This window comes from Mesoplodon densirostris, chromosome 18, assembly GCF_025265405.1.
Source record: "Mesoplodon densirostris isolate mMesDen1 chromosome 18, mMesDen1 primary haplotype, whole genome shotgun sequence".
NCBI classification, from domain to species: Eukaryota; Metazoa; Chordata; class Mammalia; order Artiodactyla; family Ziphiidae; genus Mesoplodon; species Mesoplodon densirostris.
The window spans coordinates 39,028,224-39,052,922 of NC_082678.1; the positions used below are offsets into that span (position 1 = coordinate 39,028,224).

Here is a 24,699-nt window from a genome sequence, read left to right on the forward strand (position 1 = left end):
CAGGTATTGGCAGTATTAACAACAACGTCAGTGCAAAGTGAAAGTGACGCATTATAGAGCGTAGTGTGTCCTGAGATGTGTGTATAGTAATGAGCTAGCCAGCAGAGCTGTGGACAGAGAGTCCTGGAGCTGCAGTGGGGCCTCTGGTTTGAGCTCACATCCCCTCAGCTTACACAGGAGTAGGAGCTAAGAACCCCTCCCCAGGGACGTAAAGTAAGCTACTGGCGGACACAGGACTCGAGGGCAGATTATTGATCTACTGGTATAGTGCTCAGTTTTACCCACACTCTGGATCTCTATAATCAAAATATAATGCCTAATTATCTGGTGTGTATCTGGTATATCTTATAGTACAAATGAATATAAAATCGATGTAAAAAGGACATGAGAATACAAATAAGCAAGCATGAAAATGCAAAAATGGCTATATCACTGCATTAATACACGGAAGAATGTGACTTTGATAAGAGAATCCAGGCTCTAAAAAATTATATGACCTGGGGAGGCATGTGTGTGGCATCCTCAGGCATTTTTTTATTTTTTTTATTTTATTTTTTTTTTTTGCGGTATGCGGGCCTCTCACTGTTGTGGCCTCCCCCGTTGCGGAGCACAGGCTCCGGACGCGCAGGCTCAGCGGCCATGGCTCACGGGCCCAGCCGCTCCGCGGCATATGGGATCCTCCCAGACCGGGGCACGAACCCGTATCCCCTGCATCGGCAGGCAGACTCTCAACCACTTGCGCCACCAGGGAGGCCCATCCTCAGGCATTTTTATGACTATAACAGCCATCCGTGTTATCCTCTGATTGACATCTAAGTTTGGTATGAGATCTGGTGCTAGGAAGAAATTCCCGACTTGGCAGATTTTATTGCTGCTTTAAGTTGCCAAGGATTTTGAGGTTACTTAGTGTGGAGGGGAGGCTAGGTGATGCCTTTCTTCCCATCCTCTCTCATTTGTTTATTCAACAAATATGTGTTGCATGTGTGCAAGGACTTGAAAATGCAACATGGGGTCAGATAGTCTGGAATCCCCCCATAATGACACTCAGGAGAGTCTACAAGAGCATTTGAGGCAGGCCACAGAGCTTTAGAAAAAATAAAGTGATTCTTCATCAAAAAACATGTGGAATTCCAAGTGCAACTCATTCACCCATTAGGCATGCTGACATATTTGCTGAGGAGTCTAAAATTTTAGTTGTAAATAAAGAGGCTTTCACAGTCTTGGAAAGTCTTGTGAAACCTGTCAAATGAAGGTTTGCTGAGTACCTGGATCAAGGGAAACCATCCTAGGATATAAGAAGACATGGCTCAGTGGACCCAGACGGGAAAGAGGCCAGGCATGTGAAGGCCAGATTCAGAGAAGTGCCCCTTGGGAACTGCAGGGTCAAGGAAGCAGTCTGGGATGGCCTTGGGAGTCAAGTGAGATTTTAAGTGGGAATGAGCTTAGTGGTAAGAAAATTTTGAGCAGAGAAATCAGTGAGAATCAGCGGAGACCAGTTTTGGTCACGGGGTGAAGAAACCCTGAGTATATTTGCTTTGAACAGAAGGAGACTGCACGGTCTAAGCATGCCTCAAAACACCGTGCTCGTCTTTTCTGTATACGATCTCAATTTTGGCTACAGTATTGCTAGATAGGGGCCCATGTGATAGACCTGAGGCTCAGAAAATTTAAGTCACTTGCAAAGGGTCACATAATTAGCAGCTTTCAGACATCAAATACAAATATAGCTCCTTTCCAGGACACCCCACTGCTAATTAAGACTGGGATATTCCAGTAGTGGGCCAGGAGGGCTCCAGAGAGAGAAGGGTCGGATGGAGTCACAGTGAGGCTCTACAGCTCAGATGCTCTGCAGAGCAAACCCTTTTATCCCCACTATTTCCGATAGTTCATTTGGGATGGCAAATTGGGTTGGTCCTCTGTAAGCAGTGAATGCTAAGAACTTTTTAAGCATCTGAACACAAATGAAAGCCTTCCCCAAACACATTAACCTACAGATTCAAAAAGTCCAGCAAACCATGTTCAGGATAAATATACATGTAGGTACATCATGGCCAAACTGCTAAGAAACAGAGATAGACAGGCGCACGCATGCACACGCACACACACACACACAGTGGGGGAATCTTAAAAGCATCCAGAGAAAAGTGGAACATTAGAAACGGGAAAACAATAAAATGTAGTAGCTAATATTTCATCTGAAGAAGCAATGGAGGTCAGAAAAAAAAGCAAGTATCTTAGAATTTTTTGCCCAGAAAAAATATTCATCAAACATGAAGAGGAAATACTCTTTCAGAAAATCTGAACCTGAGAAAATTTATCCCCAGTAGATCTGTACCACAAGAAATGCTAAAGGAAGAAAGAAAGGGAGAAAGAAAACACCACGAGATGGAAGCCTGAGTTGCTGGAAAAGAGACTTGAAAAGGACCAGAGAGGGTAAGTATGTATGCAAATATGAAACAGCATTTAATAGTCATAGTTATATAGTCCACATAAATAGTATATGTATATACTTTATTTAAAGTTATATATAAAGAGATATATGTATTTAAAGGACCAATGACTGTTTAAAGAAAGAATAATAAAAGTGTATTATAAGATTTTACTCTTATGCATCATTAGGAGGAATGCAAAATGGTGCAGCTGCTGTGGAAAACAGTACAGTGATTCTTCAAAAAATTAAACTTTAAACGACCATGTGATGCACCAATTCCACTTGAGGGTGTACTCAAAAGTAGTGAAGGCAGAGACACAGGTGCACCCATGTTCGCAGCAGCACTATTCACAACAGCCAAAGGGTGGAAGCAGCCCAAGTGTCCATCAACAATGGATGGATAAACAAAATGTGGTCCACACATACAATGGAATATAATCCAGCCTTAAAAAGGAAAAAAATTCTGATATATGCTATGGCATGGATGAACCTCGAAAACATTATGCTAAGTGAAATCAGCTAGTTACAAGAAGGTAAATACTGTATAATTGCATTTATATGAGATACCAAAATAGCCAAATTAATAGAAATAGCAGAATAGAGATGACCAGGGGATGGGGGATGGGAGAGTGGGGATTATGGTTTCACGGCTACTGTTTGGGCTGTTTCTGTTTGGGATGATGAAAAAGTTCCGGAGATAGAGGGTGGTGATGGTAAAACAATTCATGCCACTGAATTAATTATACACTAAAAATGGTAAATTTTATGTTGTATATATTTTAATGCATACACACAAAAATTAATTGCTTGAATTCAGCACCTGGTTCCTAGACAGTTCATCCCTTTGCCTTCCTCCGGTCATAAGGTAAAATCCGAATGTACTAAAGAGACCGGGTGATGATCCTCATTGCACAGAAAGCCTCCAAAGCCTACAACGCAGGCCCTATTATCTGTCCTCACTTCTCTGCTTTCTCTTCCAATTTACTGAAGGAAACTTTGTCTTCTCTTTTCTGAGGCTTTTAGAAATTCCCTTTGTTTAAAAAAAATTCAGTTTTATTGTATTTCTCTAGGGACCAGCAGAAGCATTGATTACACAAATTTCTATCTTGTGCTGTGTTTTGAACAAAGTATAACTTACAAATTCTTAAAAGTTTATTCACCATCAGTTTGGAACAACACCCTGAATAGTCAGTTCCTCAATATGTGAGAGTTTACACGTGAAAACACATTTTAAATAACTCTAAATGCATTCCTTTCCATATATCTCAGTGTATTTTTTTTTACATCATGTTCAGTTTGGCCTTAAAATGACATTATTAATTTGATGGGAGTAGTGTGGGAATTACTTCATTCATGCGATATAGGTTTAAGGGAAAAAAAAAAAACCTCATTGTTTATATTTTTGACAAGAGAATCATGCAAACAACCACCATGGAGAAGAGGTTTCCATAGATAGCCTGCATGTTAGTATTTTAAAAGCTTTTCCTACCCAGATCATTTGTTAGTAGAAGGTGCTATGGACTGAATTGTGTCCTCCCACCAAATTCATATGTTAAAGTCTTAACCCCCCAGGGTTATGGTGTTTCCAGCTAGGGCCTTTCTGAAATTAATTAAGGTTAAAGAAGATCATAAGTGTAGGGCCGTGATCTGATAGGGTTATTGTCTTTATAAGAAGAGGAAGCAAGATTGGAGCTCTCTTTCTTTCTCCACACACTTGCACAGGTGAAGGGAAGGCCATTTGAGGACACAGCACGAAGGCAACCATCTTCAAGCCAAGAAGAGAAATTTCATCAGAAACTGAATCATGGTGGCACCTTGATCCTGGACTTCCAGCCTCCAGAACTGTAAGAAATTAACTTCTGTTACTTAAGCCACCTGGTTGAAGGTATTTTTTTTATGATAGCACAAGCTAAAACAGAAAGCATTTCAGTAAATAAGAATTTCCAGTTTAAGGATAGTCAGTAACTGATAATGGTGATTCAAAAACCTATGCCTGCTTCATAAGGGCTATAAGTCCAAATATACCATGCAGCACTGCTAACATATTTATTTTTAACACATAATATTAATATATATTTCTATTTACATTTTTAAATGAACTGAGCATAAGGAAATAGACTTTTCACATGCAAAATATATGAAACATTTTTTAAAAAGAAGGAATAATTTGTGTAACTAAATGATCGAGTTCCGTTGGTTGATTTTGGAATCATGGTTCTTTGGGGGGAAATTCTTTCATTTTGTGATTTCTGCATCACTTATCTAGACAAGATCTCTTGAGTATCATCTTAAGAGCTCTCCATAACATAAATCATGCCAAATGGGTAGTAAAAAATGGTAGAAGGTAATAGCCTGATTTGAACCATTCTTCTTTCTGACAGTTCACTGTGATACCTGCTCTGTGATGGTTATAAGTCACAGAGCTCTGTCTGCTCATCAAAGCTCTCTGCATGTACCTCTGGATGTGCTAATGGGCACATCAATACCCACAAAGAACAGCAGAACTGTAGCTGAAACGCGACTTCTGTACACGGGTACCGAACTGAATCTTGGAGACAGAGTTTTGAGTGAAGTAGAAAAGAATAGCTTTATTGCTTTGCCAGGCTAGGGGGGCCACGGTGCGCTAATGCCCTCAAAACTGTGTGTGCCAATCTGGAGGGGGTAGTGAGGAGTTTTATAGGAATGGTTCAAAGAGGAGGGCATGATCAGCTCGTGGACATTGTTCTGATGGGTTGGTGGGGAGGTAAGTGGGAGTGAGCATCATCAACCTTCTGCTTCCAACCAGTCCGGGGTCTACTGCTTGTGGGCAGCATACAGTTAACTTCTCTCACCTGGTGGGGATTTCAGTATCTGCAAAACAGCTCAAATATACTGTTATGTGTATCCCTTGAGGGGGAACCAGGACGCTGCCCCAAGGCTGCACCATTGTTTCTTGATTGCTCCTCCCTTGTCTCTGCATCCCCACTTCCCTGATTAGCAACTGTTTGAACCTGCCCTTTGGAACTCAGGGAAGGTCATGGAGGCTGAATGAAGCCTATTTCCTATAAACAAGAAAGGGGGGACACAGAAAGGCTTTTGTGCCCAGGAGCCCCACAGGGTCTTGCTTGGTTTCAGAAGCACAGGACAGAGGAGTAGGTGGATGGGGTATTATGGATGAAGGAGCCTCAGCTCCTATCCACGTGGGCCCCTCCACGGGGCGGCTTGAGCATCTTCACAGCATGACAACTAGTTACAAAAGAGTGAAGGCGGAAGTTGTAATGTCTGTGATGACTAGTCTCGGAAATGACTCCCTGTCCCTGCCACCTATCCTGTTGGTCACATGGGGCATCTCTGAATCACACAACAGTATGGATGCCAGGAAGCATGTGTCATTAGGGGCCGCCTTGGAGCCTGGCTCCTGCTCAGGGCACAGCCTCGCGCCACTTCCTATCTGGGTCCTGCGTGAGCTGCCCTACTATTCTCTCCTCCTTCTGCCCAGAGGCATCTCTTTTCAGGCTACTGCAGGACTTGTAGGAAGGGCTCCCATTTCCTGCTGCTTCTAAAAACATGATTGTCTATTGCGCCAGAATTCTTTCTCTTACTTACAGTTACTCGAAATTCCCCTTAGGCATTGGTTTTCAATGCTGGCTGTTAATTATAATTACCTGAGGAGTGTGTGTGCACGTGCGTGTGTGTAATATTCCAACAGCCATTACTACTCCATCAAAATTGATGCTCCACCCCCATCCCCTTCCCATAGGTTCTGATTTGATCTGGAGAAGATCCAGCCAACAGTAATTTTTAAAAGTGTCCTTGAATATGGGGCTTTAAAGCCACTTCTTATGTTTTTCAAACACAAAAGCCAGAGAGACTTCTAGGTAAAGTGCATAAATCTTAACTGTACAGCTCAATAAACTTCTACACCCGTGTATTCACTGTCCAGATCAAAACAGTGCATTTACAAGACAGAAGGCTCCTGTGTGCCCCTCCCAATCAATGACCCCTCTCAAAGGCAGTCCCTACTCTGACTTCTATCACTAAAAGTCAGTTTTGCTTGTTCTTTTATTCCAGTTTTATTGAGATATAATTGACGTACACTACTTTTTCCCTACCTCTATGTTTCCCCTTCCCCTTTCCCTCTCCCCACTGGTAACCACTAGTTTGTTTTCTATATCTGTGAGTCTACTTCTTTTTCGCTATATTCACTAGTTTATTGTATTCTTTAGATTCCACATATATGTGATATCATACAGTATTTGTCTTCCTCTGTCTGACTTACTTCACTTAGCATAATGTCCTCCAAGTCCATCCATGTTGCTGCAAATGGCAAAATTTCCTTCTTTTTTTATGACTGAGTGGTATTACATTGTATATATACACCACATCTTCTTTATCCATTCATCTGTTAATGGACACTTCGGTTGCTATGGACATTGGGATGCATGTAACTTTTTGAATTAGTGTGGTTTTTTTCCGGATATATATCCAGGAGTGGAATTGCTGCGTCATATGGTAGGTAGTTCTATTTTTAGTTTTTTGAGGAATCTCCATACTGTTTTCCACAGTAGCTGCACCAATTTATATCCCCACCAACAGTACACTAGGATGCCCTTTTCTCCACACCCTCTCCAAAGTTTGTTATTTGTGTTCTTTTTGATGATAGCTACCTGACAGGTGTGAGGTGATATCTCATTGTGGTTTTGATTTGCATTTCCCTGGTGATTAGTGATGATAAGCATCTTTTCATGTGCCTGTTGGCCATCTGTATTTCTTCTTTGGAAAAATGGCTATTCAGTTCTCTTGCCCATTTTTTAATCAGGTGGTTTGTTTTTTTGACATCCAGTTGTGTGAGCTCTTTATATATGTTGGATATGAAGCCCTTATTAATCATATCATACGCAAAAATCTTCTCCCATCCTGTAGGTTGTCTTTTTGTTTTGTCAATGGTTTCCTTTGCTGTTAGTTAAATGGAATGATATTGTATGAACTCTTGTGTGTTTTCTCTTTTTTTACACGCAAAAGTCTGTGAGATTCATCCATGTTGCTGCTTGCATCAGCAGTTCTTTCTTAATGCTATGTACTAGCCCATTGTTTGAATCAGCTATACTTTATTTATCCATCAGACTGTTTCCAATTTGGGGCTAACAGTAAAGTCACTATGATAAGTTCTGTGTATGTCTTTGGGGACACAGGCATCCATCTGTAATGGAGTAGAACTGCTTTTGGACCACCATTGCAGGAGTAGAATTTCTGGAACATAGTTTAGGTGTGTGCTCAGCCTGAGAAGATCTTGCCAAACATCTTTTTCCACGGTGGTAGTACCGATTTACACACACACCCACAATGCGTTAGAGTTCTGATTGTTATGCATCCTCAGCAGCACTTGATATTTTCAGTCTTCTCAATTTTATTCATTCAGGTGGGCATATAGTAAGATCCTGCTGTGGTTTCAGTTTGCATTCCCCTGATGAACGTGATGTAGAGCACATATTAATATATTTATTGCCATTTGGATAGTCCCTTTTGTGCAGTGCACATTTAAGTATCCTGCTCACTTTTCAACTGGATTTTCTTTCTTTTTAAAACTATCTATTTGTAGGAGTTGCTCACATATTTTGGATACAGGTCCTTAACTGGTTATGTGCATTGCAAATATTTTGTCCCAGTCTGTGGCTTGTCTTTTACTCTCTTAACAGAATATTTTAATGAATGAAAGTGCTTAAATTTAATGAAGTCCAATTTATCCATTTATAAATAACTTTATTTTTAGAAAATCTTCTTTTACCGTTATTTTTAATATCCTGTTTAAGAAACCTCTGCCTTCTCCAAGAATATGAAGACATTATCATTTTTTTCTAGAATGTTCTATTGAATCCTTTGCTAGTAGCAATGAAGGCAGAACCAGCTACTTACTTAACTTGGAGGAAGGGGAAAAAAGAAAATAAAGGAGAAAGTGTGCAAACATGGAATAATACCTCAAGTTAGTATCTCACTGTAATTTTAATTATGGGATTTTAGGCTTTTACTCAACTGCGTGTTCTCCTCTTTGCACCCAGTCTGATACCAAGCTCAGGTGAATTCAATTTGTGCTCAAGTTCAGCCTCTGCCCTCCATCCAAAGAAAGAAAAGAAGAAGAGTAAATGTCGCAGACGATTGGTCAGAACTGGGAGAAGCCTTGGACATCATAGCCCAACCAGAGTCTCCCCATCACTGCTGAGGAAGCACATGAGACTCACCTGGGGCATACACCTAGTTAGTGGCAGGGCCAGGATTTGATCCCAGGACTCCTGCCCTCCTGTTCACAGACCCTTCCCACATCTCACAGCTTCCTGGAAAACCCAAGGCCTATTTTTTTTTCTTTGTTTTCTTGTTTCATTGGAGTATAGTTGCTTTACAATGTTGTGTTAGTTTCTGCTGTACAATGAAGTGAATCAGCCATATGTATACCTATATCCCCTCCCCCTTGGACCTCCCTCCCACCTCAGCCCCCAATCCCACCCATCTAGGTCATCACAGAGCACCAAGCTGAGCTCCCTGTGCTATACAGCAGGTTCCCACTAGCTATCCATTTTACACATGGTAGTGTATATATGTCAATCCTAATCTAAAGAAACCACAGGGGTTTCAGCTGTGAGACTGCTTTACTGTTGACTCGACAAGTAAGCAGAAGACTTATGTGTTTCTTATTCATTTCCTCTATTGAATTATGAACAGCCAACCAGCCAGACATTAAAACAACATAAGCTTGGTGGCAGGAGGGGCAGGGCAGGTGTGGAGAACAGAGGGGAGGAGAAAAAATATTGACATTAGGGCGACACTTCAGGGCTTGCGGGTTTAGGACCAATTTTGAAAAGGGATTTAATTCCTTCCAAGCAGCCCGTGTTAGCTCCCCCTTGCTCCCCCTGTTTCCACTGGCTCCAGGCACCAGTAATGAGACTGTGAATATCAGCGAAGCACTTGCTTCATCTTTTCTTCAGGCAAAAGCATTGATTTAGACCAGAGGTTTCAAACTGGAAGCCTGTGGGCTGGATGAGGCCCATAGATGGGATCGTAGGTATATGTGTTTAACAATTAAGCCAATTTAAAAAAAAAGTTTCACATTGAAGAAACCAGAGCTTCCAGGGTCTCCTGAAAAGTGAATATATATGGCAATACTGGGTGTACATTGTGACTTGGCAACGACAGGCTTGCGTTGGATTAACTTGCTTTCTGTCCTCCACTGCTTCACTTGTTTACATCACTTGTCTCCTCCGTGGACAGTTGATTTGGGGGCCCTGATTTAAACAATGACGCGAATTAGATAGTATTATTTTCTGTTTACAAATACAACATGCCCTGAAATAAAAAACAACTTTTAAATTATATTTCTTCACTATCAGCTGATGCTGGTACTTGTTCCACTGGACCTGGCCACAGCAGAACTCATACGTATATAACACATGCACTACTGGTTAGATCCTCTCAGCCCCTCTTGATCTGCAGCTGGGGCGTCACTGATCCTGGGGTATTTCAGCTTCTAGTCTGGCGCTGGTTGGAATATAGGCATTAAATTCCTCATTGACATCTTCCTACTACTTCTGAACTCTAAATGCCTTCAAAAGGATTTAAAATGATGTGGGCATCACCCTTTCTGTAACGGAGCCAGTGGCTTCATCAGTGTCACTCTCAGTCTCTACTGGATCTGGCTTTCATCTTTGACGTCAGCACCAATTTCCCAAAATGACTGAAAAGACTCTTGAAGGGGAACCATGTCGCAACACCATCTTGACCTCAGTCATGTCCAGTTCCCTCTCTCTGGGCAGTAAGATTCACCAGGAAGGAGATGCACCTTGGGTAAAACAAACCACCCCAGAAATAAAGATCAGACACTTTTACTACAATTTAAAACAAAAACAGTCCTCTACCGTAAAATCCGAAAGGTTCCAAAATTTCATTATTTGAAAACAAACAAATATGCTTTTCTTTTAAGAGAAAGGAATGGTGACCTATTCACTCTCACCCTGGGGGAAAATATATTATTGGAAAGTTTTTACTTTTTTGAACTCATTCCAGGGATGCGATGAACAAGGCTCGATTCTGCGGCTGTATTTCCTGAAGTGTCATTATCCTTCTGCCAGAGCAACTGATGGATGGCTGGGAGGAAAGATACAATTTGGAGGCAATTAATTCTGCTTCAAGTCCCAATTCACCAGTGCTAAATAGCACTTGAATCCCGGTTCAAGGTTTAGAGGCCAGTGGAAGTCAGCCTGGGCTGCTCTTCTTCGGGGCTCATTCTGCAAGGAGCCTGTCTTTTGTTCCACCTCCTCTTGGTCCTGTGCTTGGGGGCAATTAGATGGGTGATGGGGCCTCCCTTATTCAGCTGACTGGGGCCCTGGGCTGCGTTTTGCCCTGATTTCCAGTGCAGAGGGAGCCCCTGGTGATCTGGTGGTGGTACTTGCTCCACTGAACTGGGTCACACCAGGACTCATGCTGCCATCTGCTTGCAACACTGCAACAAAAACACAACAAGGAGCCTGGTTTTGTCTCCCTCAGCGATGCTGCTTGGTCCACTCTGCACTGGAAATGGACCCAGCGAGCCAAAGAGGCTTCACATGAGCTCGCCAGCATCATCCTAAACCCGAGGCAGAGCGAGGGACAAGCCCACAGATGACCCTGCTGGGGTTACAAACACATCAACTTCCGCTTATGATTTATAAACCAGTGGAAATTGTTATGAAGCAACAGCTGCTGAGAGGTCAGCCTTCAGTCCACCCCTTGCCTTTCTCTTCTTCCAGGACAAAGGCGCTGCAAGCAGCCCTGGGGAGCAGGGACTCTGCTGGAAAACCAGCTCAAGGTCAAGTGGCCTCCCCTTCCATCAATGCCTTCTAGAAAGTTTGCTCGGCAAAACCCCTGCTTGCCCTACCTCCAGGGTCTCACATCAGACTTGGCCACTTACTCACCACCACGGGCAACTTACTCAGCATCCTTGTGCCTCCGTTTCCTCATCCTCGCACTGCATCTGTTGTGTGCACTATGAAGGATGTATTAAAGGGTACGCACATAGCAAAAGCAGGAAATGTTAGTTATCATCAGCAGGCGGGGGGGTCCACTCTGACCACAATGGGTGAGTCAGGCTGGAAGCGGGGGATCAAGCAGATACAGGAGACAGAGCCCCAGAGTTGGGCTTAAAGCCAGTCCTTGTTTTCCAGGGCCCCCACTGAAATCGCTGCGAGGTGGATCCACTCCGTGACAAGGGGACCTCGGCTAACACGTGGTGGCCCTCAGTGCTTGGTGTAGCTCCACGTGGCTCACATATATTGACTCCTTGCAGATGTCACCAGAAACCTAGGACGTTGTAACTGTTTGTATCATTATCTCCATTTCTCTGAGGAGGCTGAGGCCTGTGGACGTGCCTACCCAAGGTCACATGGGATCCTAAGGCTGCCTGACTAGCTCGCAGCATGTGGTCTTACCCCCAGCAGCCTCCACCAGTCAGAGCTAAGGAGGTGGAGAGTCCTAGGACTAGATGGTCTGTCCTGGGCTCACCCTTCTAGAGCTCCTTGCATCGAACTCCTTCATTTTGCAGAGAAAGGAACTGGGGGTGAAGAGGCGGGTTTGGAGGAGGCTGTGTAGTAGGGCAGCCTGAATCAGAGAGGCTTCCCAGAGTCCTAAGTGGGCTGCCAGCCAGCCGGTGACATCAGGCAGCTTAGTGATCTCCAAGTCACATCTGGGTCTGATCCCACACCTGGGTCTTGCCTCCTGCCTGCCTCACTAGGTGCAGGGAAGACCACCCGGGAGGGCTGGGCCTGGTGAGTGCCCCCTGGATGGTGATGGGGCCACAGTTCTTGCCCAGGTTTATGCAACCTGAAGCAGTGGAGCCTGGAGGTCTGACCCAAAGGCCGACTCCAACTCCAGGATTCTTTTGCGGGCTGCTCACTGCCTGGAGAGCAGAAGCACAGAAACAAAACCCAACCAGAGGTCTGGTGAAGTCCAACCTGGACTCCACCTGACATGGTTCCCAGACCCTCAGAGCCCAGGAGGGTCACAGCAGTCGGGGCAGCAAGAAGCAGGCCTGCCTACGTAAGTCGGTGCAGCCACTGTGGGAAACAGCATGGAGGCGCCTCAAGAAGCTAAAGATAGAGCTACCATGTGATCCAGCAATCCCACCCCTGGGCATAGATCCAGACAAAACTGTAGTTCAAAAAGATCCATGCACCCCTATGTTCAGAGCAGCACTATTCACAACAGCCCAGACATGGAAACAACCTAAATGTCCATCCACAGATGAAAGGGTAAAGAAGATGTGGTACATAGACACAATGGAATATTACTCAGCCATAAAAGAATGAAATCATGCCATTTGCAGCAATGTGGATGGAACTAGAGGTTATCATACTAAGTGAAGTAAGTCAGGGGCTTCCCTGGTGGTGCACTGGTTAAGAATCCACCTGCCAATGCAGGGGACACGGGTTCGAGCCCTTGTCCGGGAAGATCCCACATGCTTCGGAGCAACTAAGCCCGTGCGCCACAACTACTGAGCCTGTGCTCTAGAGCCCCAGAGCCACAACTACTGAGCCCACGTGCCACAACTACTGAAGCCTGCGCACCTAGAGCCTGTGCTCTGCAACAAGAGAAGCCACCGCAGTGAGAAGCCCGCGCACCGCAATGAAGTGAAGCCCCTGCTCGCTGCAACTAGAGGAAGTCAGCGCACAGCAACAAAGACCCGACGCAGCCAAAAATAAATAAATTAAATTAATTAATTTTAAAAAAAGTAAGTCAGAAAGAGAAAGACAAATACCATATGATATTCCACTTATATGTGGAATCTAAAATATGACACAAAAACTTATCTTTGAAACAGAAGTGGACTCACAGGCAGAGAGAACAGGCTTGTGGTTGCCAAGGGGGAGGGGTAGGGGGGAGGGATGGATTGGGAGTTTGGGGTTAGGAGATGCAAACTATTATATATAGAATGGATAAACAACAAGGTCCTACTGTATTCAGTATACAGTATTGAACTATATTCAATACCCTGTGATAAACCATGATGGAAAAGAATATGAAAAAGAATATATATATATGTATAACTGAATCACTTTGCTGTACAGCAGAAATTAACACAACATAGTAAATCAACTGTACTTCAATTCAAAAAAAAAAAGAGGACCTGCCTGTAGGAGGAGCATTCACAGGGAGCAATGTCCTGAGTCCAAGCCCTGCCCCTCACCCCTTGGTGCCCAAGCTCTGCCCCAGAGAAATCAGTGAACCTGTAGGCATTCTCCCACCTGCTTTTCCCAGATCCAGGGGTCAGTTTAAACTGGTCCTCGTAGTTACCAGATGTCCATTCTCTAAGGCTCAATTCATCTCAGTGTTCATTGCCAGGTGCTAGAGACACACAGATGCACACGGAGAACTTAGAGAGGAGAAGCGTGGAAGGTACCCAATGACCATGCACGGGGGTCGGGAGGAGTTTAAGAGAGCTATGTGGGAATTCCGAGAAGGTTTGGTTAACACAGTTTGGGGAAGGGGGGGGTGACACGCAGCCAAGTGCTGAGCACTTTGTGTATGAAAGCGCATTTCATCCTTAAAGCATTCTCAGAGACAAACACAGTTAATTTCACAGATGGAGCTTAAATGACTAAAGACGCATACTCAAAAGGGTCAGAGTTAGAAGTTGGAACCTAAGTCTCTATTGAAGCAAAAATCCAAACACTTGCTACTATATCACATTGCTCCTCGGCATTTATGGAGCACCTGCTGTGTACCAGGTACCCTGCAAAGGATGTTATTACCTTATTTAATCCTCAGAGAACCCTTTGGAGACAGATGTTATTTGTCCAGATTTCTAGTAAAAGGAGGCTTAAGTAACTTGCCCAAGGTCCCATAATAAGTAAGTAAAAGGGCAAGATTTGAACTCGACGTTGTTGAGCTCCAAAACCTATGCCCCTTTTACTGCACTTTAATTTTTCCCTTTCTCTTTTTTTCTATAATTTTTAAACGAAACATTCCCAAATTTGATCAGGAGTTTGATAATGCATTGCCATCTTTGCAAATGAGCATATTCCTCACCGTCACTACCAGACCTTTTCTTCTTATCTTAGGGACCAAATACTACCTCTCTGGCCCTGCACAGCTGCTGGATCACATCACTTCCTGTGGTGTAAGACTTCTAGGTCAAGTAGCATGGCGGTGCTGTGACCTTTGCATACCTATCCCATAAGTACCCCCTCCAGTCCAGAGTGACCACCTGTAATCCTTCCTTCCACCTGTGTCTGGCATCCCATCAATTAACAGATCCCTGACTTTCAAAAACAGCTCTTCCCTTTCCATATACACTCTTGAGTGCAGGGAGCTCCCTCAAATTCCATCTCTGGTTTAAATCTCACCTTTAACCTCGGGGTCCAGATACATAACTTCCTAAAGAGCAGCAGAGGAGATAAATCAGGATGAAATAGGACATCATCCTAACTGAAATATATAGAATGTATAATGGGGAGTATAAAGAATTAACTGGTTTAATGATTTTTCTGCTAAGATTATGGAAAGGTGACCAAGAATATATACCCTGTCATCCTGAGTGCAGGAAGAAGCTTCCGAGCCTTTTCTCTAAAGGCAGCACTTATTTGTCAAAGGAGACATTTTTCATACAAGATCCACGGCCTCTGCCTAGTTGCTGGTTCCTTTCGTTGTTTTTTGAGCCCTCTGTTGTTCTTGCATTATGAGAACTCTCTCCTTTGGCTGATGGCTCTCTGGCTAATCTCTTTTTCCTTGTCCCCTCCAACCCAGAAGGTGATGGAGCAGCAGGGCAGCAACAGACAGGTGGAAAGGAATGCAGGTCAGTCCAGGAATAATCAGACTGGCCCTGCTCCTCAGATAGGGTGACCAACTTGTCCCAGTTTTCCCGGGGACTTTCTCAGTTTTAGAATTGAAAGTCCCACTTCCTGGGAAACCCCACAGTCTCGGACAAATCAGGATGGTTGGTCACCCTATCTTTCTAAGATAAGCATAAAAAGGGGTACGGGTGTAAAATTACTGTAAAAAACTAAAAATTTTCCTAGAGTTTCTTTTCTTTGGAACTAAGGGGACTTTCTAGAGATGACAATCCCCTGGCAGGTGTGTTAAAAAACACATTACTGAGCCCACCCCAGAGTTTCTGCTCAGGATGTCAGGGTAGAGTGGAGAATCTGCATTCCTGGCAAGTTCCCAGGTGATGCTGATGATGCTAGTCCAGGGACCACACTTTGAGAACCACCGCTTTCCAGTTTATGGGCCTTCCGTCCAGGAAGTGCAGGATTCCTCCGACTGTAATCACACAGGAACCATCTTGCCACTAGGCCTGACCTTGTACATGCCCATTGAGCCATTTTATTCTTGCTAAAGTCTTTATTGTACAGACAGAGAGAGTGAGTGCCAGACCAGCGACGTTGCCACCGTTGATTAATGAGCCCCCTGCAGCCCTTGAGCCTTCAGGAGACCCTGGCATGCAGCTTTTGCCCTCAGAGCCCTGCATTTGGGGGAGAGAAATAAGAGGTCTCTTTAGAAAGCCCCCGGGGTGAAGGCTTGGCGGGGCTGGGCAAAGCTACAGATCACTGGAGAAAGACCAACCTGACCCTCTCCAAACCCACAACAAAACCTTTTCTTGAGTGATTAGCCCCAGAGAAAGGTGATTTGTTAAAGCCCTGGGTTCACTGCTTTTGTGTCCTGGGCCTAGGACATCTGGCAGGAGCCAGAGAGCCCTCTGATAGCGGGCTTGAGCCCCCATTCTCATCCACTGGACTGTGCATCATTGAAACACTGGCCACTCATTCTCATGCTAATCCGTGAACTCGGAGAGCAGATGTGAAACATTTGGTTCTGTTCTTGCTCACTTGTAAAGAACTAATGCAACTTTTTTAAAAGGGAAGGGCAGAGCTGGGCTGAGAGAGGGGTGAAGGTGAAGGGGGAGAGAGAAAAGGAGGGGACTGGGGTGAATTCCAGAAAGAAAGGAAAGTTTACTTGAATGACTTTCTCTCTTGGTGGGCAAAGCACCACAGCTTATGCAAACTCCAGCCAAATCAATATAAGACAGGAAATGCAAATTAATATTAAAGTGGTGAGATACCTCCAACTTGCAAAGTAGACAATATTTATAGGATGCAAGGGCAGAAAGGCATAGAAGGTTCTCCCCAGTAAGCTCCCATGAGTCTTTTTCTCTCTGTCTTGTGCAAAAGCTTTATCTTCTGGGGCATGGAAACTTTATTCCAGCTCCTAAAGATGTGCTTGACAAACTTATGGCACACTTTATTTTATAGTTAGCATGCCGTTTGAAAATTGAGATAAGTTTAAGGGGAAGCTAGTAGTTGTTCAAAGGAATATGTCTGTATTTCTATATGCATTTCCTTTTTTCTCTATTGATAGAAAAATACATATAGATTTATAGAGCGAGGGAAAGATAAATAACTTCTAAAGCTGTCAGGCATTTAATACTGTTATTCCTATGTGGTTCATTTGACTAAAGTGCCTATATTATTGATTACATTGTAAATCTGTTAATGACAGCATTGATTCAGTGGAATATCTAGATTTGTTTCCTACACTGTCATCAGGAAAATTCTTATGGAGGAAGACTTATGATACATTTGCTGATGGTGGACTGTCCCTCTTGCCCAGGATTTGTGGCCTATTTAATGCATGCCACAGACACAGGCCGACATCGGCAAAGCATGCCAACTCGAAGTTGTTTACACCTGTCACCCAGATGTCCTCTCCGTGCTACCAGCTAGCGTCACTCACTTTAGCGGTTCTGCCGTATCAGTAGCCTCTATGGGCTAAGTGACCAGGCTGCCACCTTCCACATTCGCACCTTTCAAGAAGTCTCTGAAATTAGAGTTGTCCAGACTTCCTCAGTGGTGAGAATAACGCCTTCCCTCGGGGTCAATGTTTGTTATTCAGAGAACTTTCTGGGCCCTCCACTAGAGATGCTTATTTAGTAGTGAGGGCAGGCAGGGGTTCTAGCACACTAACAAGGGTCCCAGGTGAGTCTGGCCAGCAGAAAACTCTGGGTCGCATTGCCCGAAAGAGTGTGTTTGTGACAGTTCTGGTGTGAGCTGGGGTCTCACGTGTAACCCGAGCTGCATGCCTTCTGCCCTTCTCTGGTGATGCGGTCCACCTTTGCCGTTCAGGTGTTTCGGGGACCACCTTCGACCTTTAACACCTTGGCAGGCTTGTTTCACTTTACTGCCATTACCTGGAGTCCTTGGCTACTTGTCTCCTGGAACCTGGTACTCGGTTCTCTCTCCTGTAGGTGGCTCCCTGTGTAGGAGGACGGCCACTGGGACACTGGGTGATTAAGTCCCTTCAGATTCGGCTCACCTCCAGGAGCGCAGCTTGGGATCCTGGTGAAACAGCTCTTTTCAGTTTTGCCACCCAGAGAGACCCTGAGAAGGGGCTAATTTGATCACAACGTGACACTGATGTCAGGGCCATCACCTCGTGACTGCCCTGTCCCTGAGTTGTCGTTGCTTCTGTCACTAACCACCCTCTTTTCCATACCTGTAAACTAGATAACACACACACATGCACATGCACACCCTTTCCAAAATTCTCAAACATATTTGTAAATAGCCCTACCTATGGGTGAGGTCCAGTTATTTCTCGTAGGGCTACTGGGCTCATCCAAATTAGAGGCTGTGATGAGGCACCTGTTTAGGTGACCCCAAGCATCCATATATAGATAAAGAGGCCTCCTCTTTCCTGAACGCAAGGAAGATCTCAAAAAACGGTGTCGCAAACTGCACGGGCTACTGTGGGCAACTCGGCCAAGGTACCACGCGCCACACCTTTAAAAAGAGTCGTCACTTCTTCCCGGTTCATTTCATCGTCTCAGCCCACGTTTATTGCCACCTCGATGCTGTGACTCATGCCGTTCCCCTTGCCTGGAAGTCCTCTCCTTTCCTTCCACCTACCCAAACTCTAAGCGTTAAAAAAAGGAATCCTCTCCTCAGGCTTCTGATTCTTCCAGCCTTCAGTGAGCAACTTCTTTTCTGAATTTCTAATCCTGCATGATCATTTTTTTTACAACGTTTAAAGTGGGATTTATTTGATGAATTGCATGAAGCTTTCAGAACATTTGCTGCAACTCAAGTAGAAGGAGGCAAGTGTTCACATAATATGTTAACCTGTAGTCAAGAAAGACATTTCAGCTAAAATATGTCAATCCCCGAATCTGAAATCACTTAAACATTACTATTGTAGTATCTGGAAGAATTTCTGTATACAAGATTTTTCAGACTGACATAGTACTTCAAGGGCTTCAAGGGCTAGGAAAAATTAATTCTCTTTTGTTCAACAGTGTCTCCTTTCCACTAGATAAAGTTTGGTCTCCAATCCCACTGTCCAGTGCCTGCCTTACATTGAGTCGTACTTCACTGGACCACGTAAAGTGTTTACATTATAAAAGGCTTCTAGATCACTTGGTTCAAGTGTAATAGCTGGTGTCATTAATGTCCCAGGAGCAAGGGAACTCTCTCCAATAATTCTCAGGTTGATAAATTTGATTTTCCCAGTATTCTCCACAAAAGGGCAGTGGATGAGTCCAAAAATCTGTTCAAAAATGCCCAAACAGGTGTTCCCTTGGTGGACGGTCCCAGCAAACTCCAACCATAATGAGACCATGGGGAGAAGAAGTGCATTTCAGTCCATGGGAATTTAGGTTGGGACTGAGAAAAAGATATTCTTCATTCCCTAGTGACAGCAGACGAAGTCTCACAACTTCTGCTCCATGGTAGTCTATCACATTTTGTTTCAGATATGTTGTAATAGAACCTAAGCTTGACATCATGCCAGAAGTGCTGTGGCCCCCATTCTTCTTGACGTGGTCCCAGAATAGCATTCTGAGAATTAAGAAGTTCAAAGAACCAGTGACAGAATTCTTCACCTAATCAACGAAAATCAAACTTTTCAGCTTTTTTATCTTCTTTCTCCTGCTGTTCAAAGAGTCTCATGTCCTCTGTCTTAACTGGCTTTGGCATTTCCTTCAATTTCACTTTTGACTGCTTTTTCTAGTAATCCTTCACATGCTGAATAAGATTGTGTTTTTCAGTAGCTGGAGGTATAATAACCACCTGTGTTGCAAGTACTTAAATATGATTTCTTGGTGGACTTTTTTGCACCTCAAAAGTTCTTCTGCACTTTGACTGTACACTAATATTGCACAAATGGCATCTTGGTGGTCCTCAGGCTGCACCAGGCAGTTGGTGATGGTGTCGCATAGGGCCGTGATCTCGTTCGTCGTTGTCCAATAGGCCGAGCAGGTTACGACAGCCCTCCATCTCTGGGTAGCTGAGCCCCAACTTCTCAACCCCCAGAAAGGGAGGGAGAGGATGCCAATAACGTCGCCCCCTTAGGCCCACCAGGCTGGCACCTTGGCAACAGATACCCTAATCCTGCCTGATCTTTATTGCACAATTTGCATTTGACTGCATGTCGTTTGTATCATTAAATATCAGTTCAATTATACATTTTCATTAGATCCATGAACATTATAAATTCCATTTTGGCATTCCTTTGGCCAAATTCTGTTTCTTTGATGGGCACTTATTTTCTTCCTTTTATTGTTAATGAGCTTTTCGAGTGCCTGCCTTCTGTTCTAACTAGATGGTTAGTTAGTATATCAGTCGGAAAAGACCTGCTGAACACCCACCATGTGCTGGCGAAATGTGTTCAAGGCAGATTTATTTTCACTGTCATGGAGCTCACAATCTTCCAGTTTTCTCCGGTAAGAAACCACTATTTCCTCAAAGAGAATTACATGTTTTAAAGTCCTTTATTCCTGCTGTGGAGATACCCTCGAAAACAAGATATAAAGCACCCATCCCATAAGTTTGGCTGCAAGATGTTCCCATTGTCAGGTCTAAAAATAAGTAAAAGGGAATAATAGCAATTACATATTTACCATTTTTTGAGCACTTTCTATGAGTCAGGCACTCTATAAAGCCTTTTATATGTATTAATTCATTTATTGCTCACATCAACTCAGTCATGATAGACAATCACATTACTGTTATCTCCATGGCACAGAAAAGGAAACTGAAGCCAGGAGAGATGAGGTAACTTGTCCAAGATCAGGCAGCTGACAGATGGTGGAGTCAGGGTTAAACCCAGATATTTCAACTCCAGAACTCAGCACAATATAAATGTTAGTTACTCTTTCATATAATCCCTCAGTCCCTTGTCTGTAAAATGGGGATGTTAGGTTTGATCTGATGTATCCCAGTTTATTTCTGTAATGGGTATATGATCAGAAATTCATCTGTTTATAAATTCCAAGGATCTTTTAATGATAAATTTTACTGAATTAAGAGTGTCTACACTTAGTGGTTGAGTATTAGATGTGACTCCACCATGATTCAAATGTACATGAAGGTATGATTTATACCTATTTTCCTTCTGTCAGCAATCCTTCATTATGTCAGTTTGGTGATGTAAATTTAATGAAGTTAAACTGCAGCTGCTCAAAATTGTGTGACTAATGACATTGCACTTCAGTTATAATTGGTACTCGATCCAAGGATGCTAGAGGTACACCTGGCAAGGTTAGTTCTACAAAAGGACCAGCGGGGCTGGTGGCAAATGCTTGCTGTCCTGTGAAGTCATGTGTGTTGGCCAAATTGATAGAAAACATTTGCTAACAAGCCTTCTGGGGCACACCGTTGGCCCCCAGATCACTGCAAGTGCAGTGGAGTGGAAAGATCACAGCCAGGCAGATCTGCAGTGCATCCCTGCTGACACCTGTTCAGCTTTCTGAGCCTGGCCCAGCATCTAAGATCCTGTAGGAGAGCTGTAAGGTTTAGACTTGATACAGATAAAACATCTAGCATAAAGCTAGTATTTTGGACTTGCCAGCCTCTATGATCATATGAGCCAATTCCAATAAACAAATAAATAAATAAATAAAATATATGGAGAGAGTTGCAGGTAGAGATGCATGTATGTATATGTGTATTGGGTTGTGATAAAAAATGTATTTTTTTACTGTAGGTCAAGGTCAAAAACAGTTTTAAAAGTACTGCCTTAGGTCTTATCATGACCAATAATTGCACTATCTCCAAAAGCCTTGTAACATCACATCTTATTTCTCTAGTCACTCACCTCAGATCCACTGGTTTTACCATTTCTCACTGTTTGATACACACTCACACCTTCCCTTTTCTCCCACTCATCTTAGGTTCTATGGTTTTCATACAATCCCTCCCTTAACTCCGTTTTCTTCTTTGACTTCAGAGTATTTGTTTGACACACTCCACCTTGATTCGTCCCTTATCTTGATGTATTTCAGCCTGGACCCATGCAACAAACTGCACATGACTCAAGACAATACAACTGTGCTGATTTGTTGTACTTTAAGTTCATGGCCACAAGTGCCAAGTGGGCTGCTGTGCTACATTTCTGGATAAATTCACTCTCCTGCTCTTAGACAGTACAGTTTCACACCCTTGTGTTTGTTTTCAGTCTCAGGCAAACTCTATCCACAAGGAGGCAAAGACACTTGTTTTCATTTTGTTTTGTAACTAAAGATTCTGTGATAGTGTATTTTTTTTCTAAGACTTAGTAAAAGTCTCATGAAAGGTTTTAATTAACTGGGTTTGGGTCATTGGCCTGGTTGTGAACAAATCACCATGGCCAAGTTCTGGCTTTTGTGCCCACGCCTGTAAATCAGGCTGGATCCATGCTTCCCAGGCCACATGGGCTAAGAATGAGGGAGTGCTCACTCCCCAAAGAGATGTTTTGGCTCGCCCATGTAAAATGAGACAGAGTGTTTCTACCTTGTATATGAGGTTCATAACACAATGCCCAACCCATAGCAAGTAAGCATTAGCTCGATACAAACAGCACATAGAAAAGCTTTGGGATGTAGACAAAGTTCTACTTAGATAAAATCTATAACCCTAAAAACTTCCATCACTGAACAACCAAAAAATGAAAATAAATAAAATATGATCTCTATTCTTGCTCAAGATTCCAGAACAGAGCAACAAAATGCATCTAAGGAAACTTACAGCAAAAATCAATGAATCAGAAAATAGAAAATGGTAGTTTTACTTCTCAATTTTTTGTTTTTGAACAAAATAAATAAACATACATAACTCTGGCAAGCTTAATTTAAAAAATATAGGGGAGGCTAAAACACAAGTGTACTAAATAAGAATTAGAATCATGAAGTAAACAGATACAATATTTTAAAAATCATAATTGAATACTGTACACAATTTGAACACTGATGAATAGAAAGATTTTAGCATGTTTTATGTTTATTAAGCAAATATTATACAAGTGAAACACGAGCATATTGTCATAGAAAGAAATCAAACAATTAAGTACAGCAAAACCAAGAAATCCCCTTTTCCATATCTCTTGAACTCCTCTTCTTAAAGATAACCACCATCAAGAGTTGAGTGTTCATTGTTTTCCCCCACTGAGGCCTATACATATGTGTGTATTTATGTCTTTGGTGTCATATGGGAAAATCTACATGTGAGATAATATTATCCATGCTGCTCTGGAACTTCCTTTTTCACTTAAGCAAATGAGTTGATGGTAAATCTAGTGTTGACATGTGGATCTACCTCATCCAATTTTACAGCTTCAGCATGTTCCTTGGGAAGGTAGCCTTTTAAATTACTTAACCATGTCTCTGTTGGACATTTAGGATGTTAGTAACTTTGCTTTTATCAACAACATGGAAATTGAGCATCTCTGCATCTTTGGGCACAAGTGCAAGTATTTCTTTAGCATAAATTTCTGGAAGGATTTATCATTTCTAGTTTGATAGAGAGTGGAAACTCACCTTCCTAAAAGTCAACACCAATATACTTTTCGCATTACTCTTTTAGATTTTTTTATTTTTATTTTTGCTCATTCTTGAAAATCTTTTCTGTCATCAGTGTTTTTACTCTGGCAGTTGGATGAGACCACCCAGCAATATATCTCATGCTTTCACTGCTCCCCAGCAGTAATTTCTATTACTTATTGATCAGAAGAGTCAAAAGATAAAGCTCCCTCCTCAGTTTTCATCTCTCCAGACTTGGGAATATTAGTAAAATTTCTCAGGTTTATGTCTCTTCACCTAGAATGGTTTCTAGGGATTGAAACAGACATAGGAGCAGAATCAAGTTTATCCCCAGCTCTGCTCAAATTGAATTAGGTCTCCTTTCTTTTTCTTTCCTCCCTCCCTCCCTTCCTTCCTTCTTTCCTGATACATTTTGTAATGGGAGAGAGGTAGCTTGTTTCTTAATTTTTACTCATTTCTTTAGGTATTGGCAAAGAGATTTTCTGTGAAGAAATTTCAGTGTTAAGGCAGAAGTAGAGTTGATTCTTTTCTGTGAATGCAGTGGTCTTTTGATCATCACTGACAATATTAATTTTACTTATTGAAAAGTGTTTTTGCTTCTTCTCTTTGCAATTTTACCTGTGGATATTGTTCCTTCTTTTTTTTTTTTTTTTTTTTTTTTTTTTGCTGTACGCGGGCCTCTCACTGCTGTGGCCTCTCCCGTTGCGGAGCACAGGCTCCGGACACACAGGCTCCGCGGCCATGGCTCGCGGGCCCAGCCGCTCCGCGGCATGTGGGATCTTCCGGGATCGGGGCACGAACCCGTGTCCCCTGCATCGGCAGGCGGACTCTCAACCACTGCGCCACCATGGAAGCCCTATTGTTCCTTCTTTTTTTTTTTTTTTTTTTTTTTTTTTTTTCTTTTTGCGGTACGTGGGCCTCTCACTGTTGTGGCCTCTCCCGTTGCGGAGCACAGGCTCCGGATGCGCAGGCCCAGCGGCCATGGCTCACGGGCCCAGCCGCTCCGCGGCATATGGGATCCTCCCAGACCGGGGCACGAACCCGTATCCCCTGCATTGGCAGGCGGACTCTTAACCACTTGCGCCACCAGGGAGGCCCTGTTCCTTCTTTTAATGCAATTAAGTATTGATCTTTCCTGGTGGTTCAAAGCAGGTTAACCAAATGTTATTACTGATGTTTGACTATTTTGTAACCTATAAAAACAGTGAATTCGTATTTTGCAAGTCTCGTAAGACCCTCTGTTTCTCTGCCTATGCTTTTCTATGTAGTTTGGTCACCGATAGGGTTACCGGGTGGGGTGGGCTGGCCCCTTGTGAACCAGAACCTCTGAGGGCTTCCCACTGCCTGGCCACACTGCAAGCTGGAGGGGCAGAGGGAGGAGGTTGAGCACTGCTTCCCATTTCATCACCCTGAGGAACTACTCCTCCACTTTTCATACCCACCCGTTGACTATGGCATTGAGACTACACGGGACCACGCTCAT

General features: G+C 43.2%; 1 pseudogene; it reads right to left on the reverse strand.

The window, feature by feature from the left end:
- Positions 1-18,775: 18,775 nt before the first annotated feature.
- On the reverse strand, positions 18,776-24,699 carry LOC132479227 (uncharacterized protein C3orf38 homolog; annotated as a pseudogene).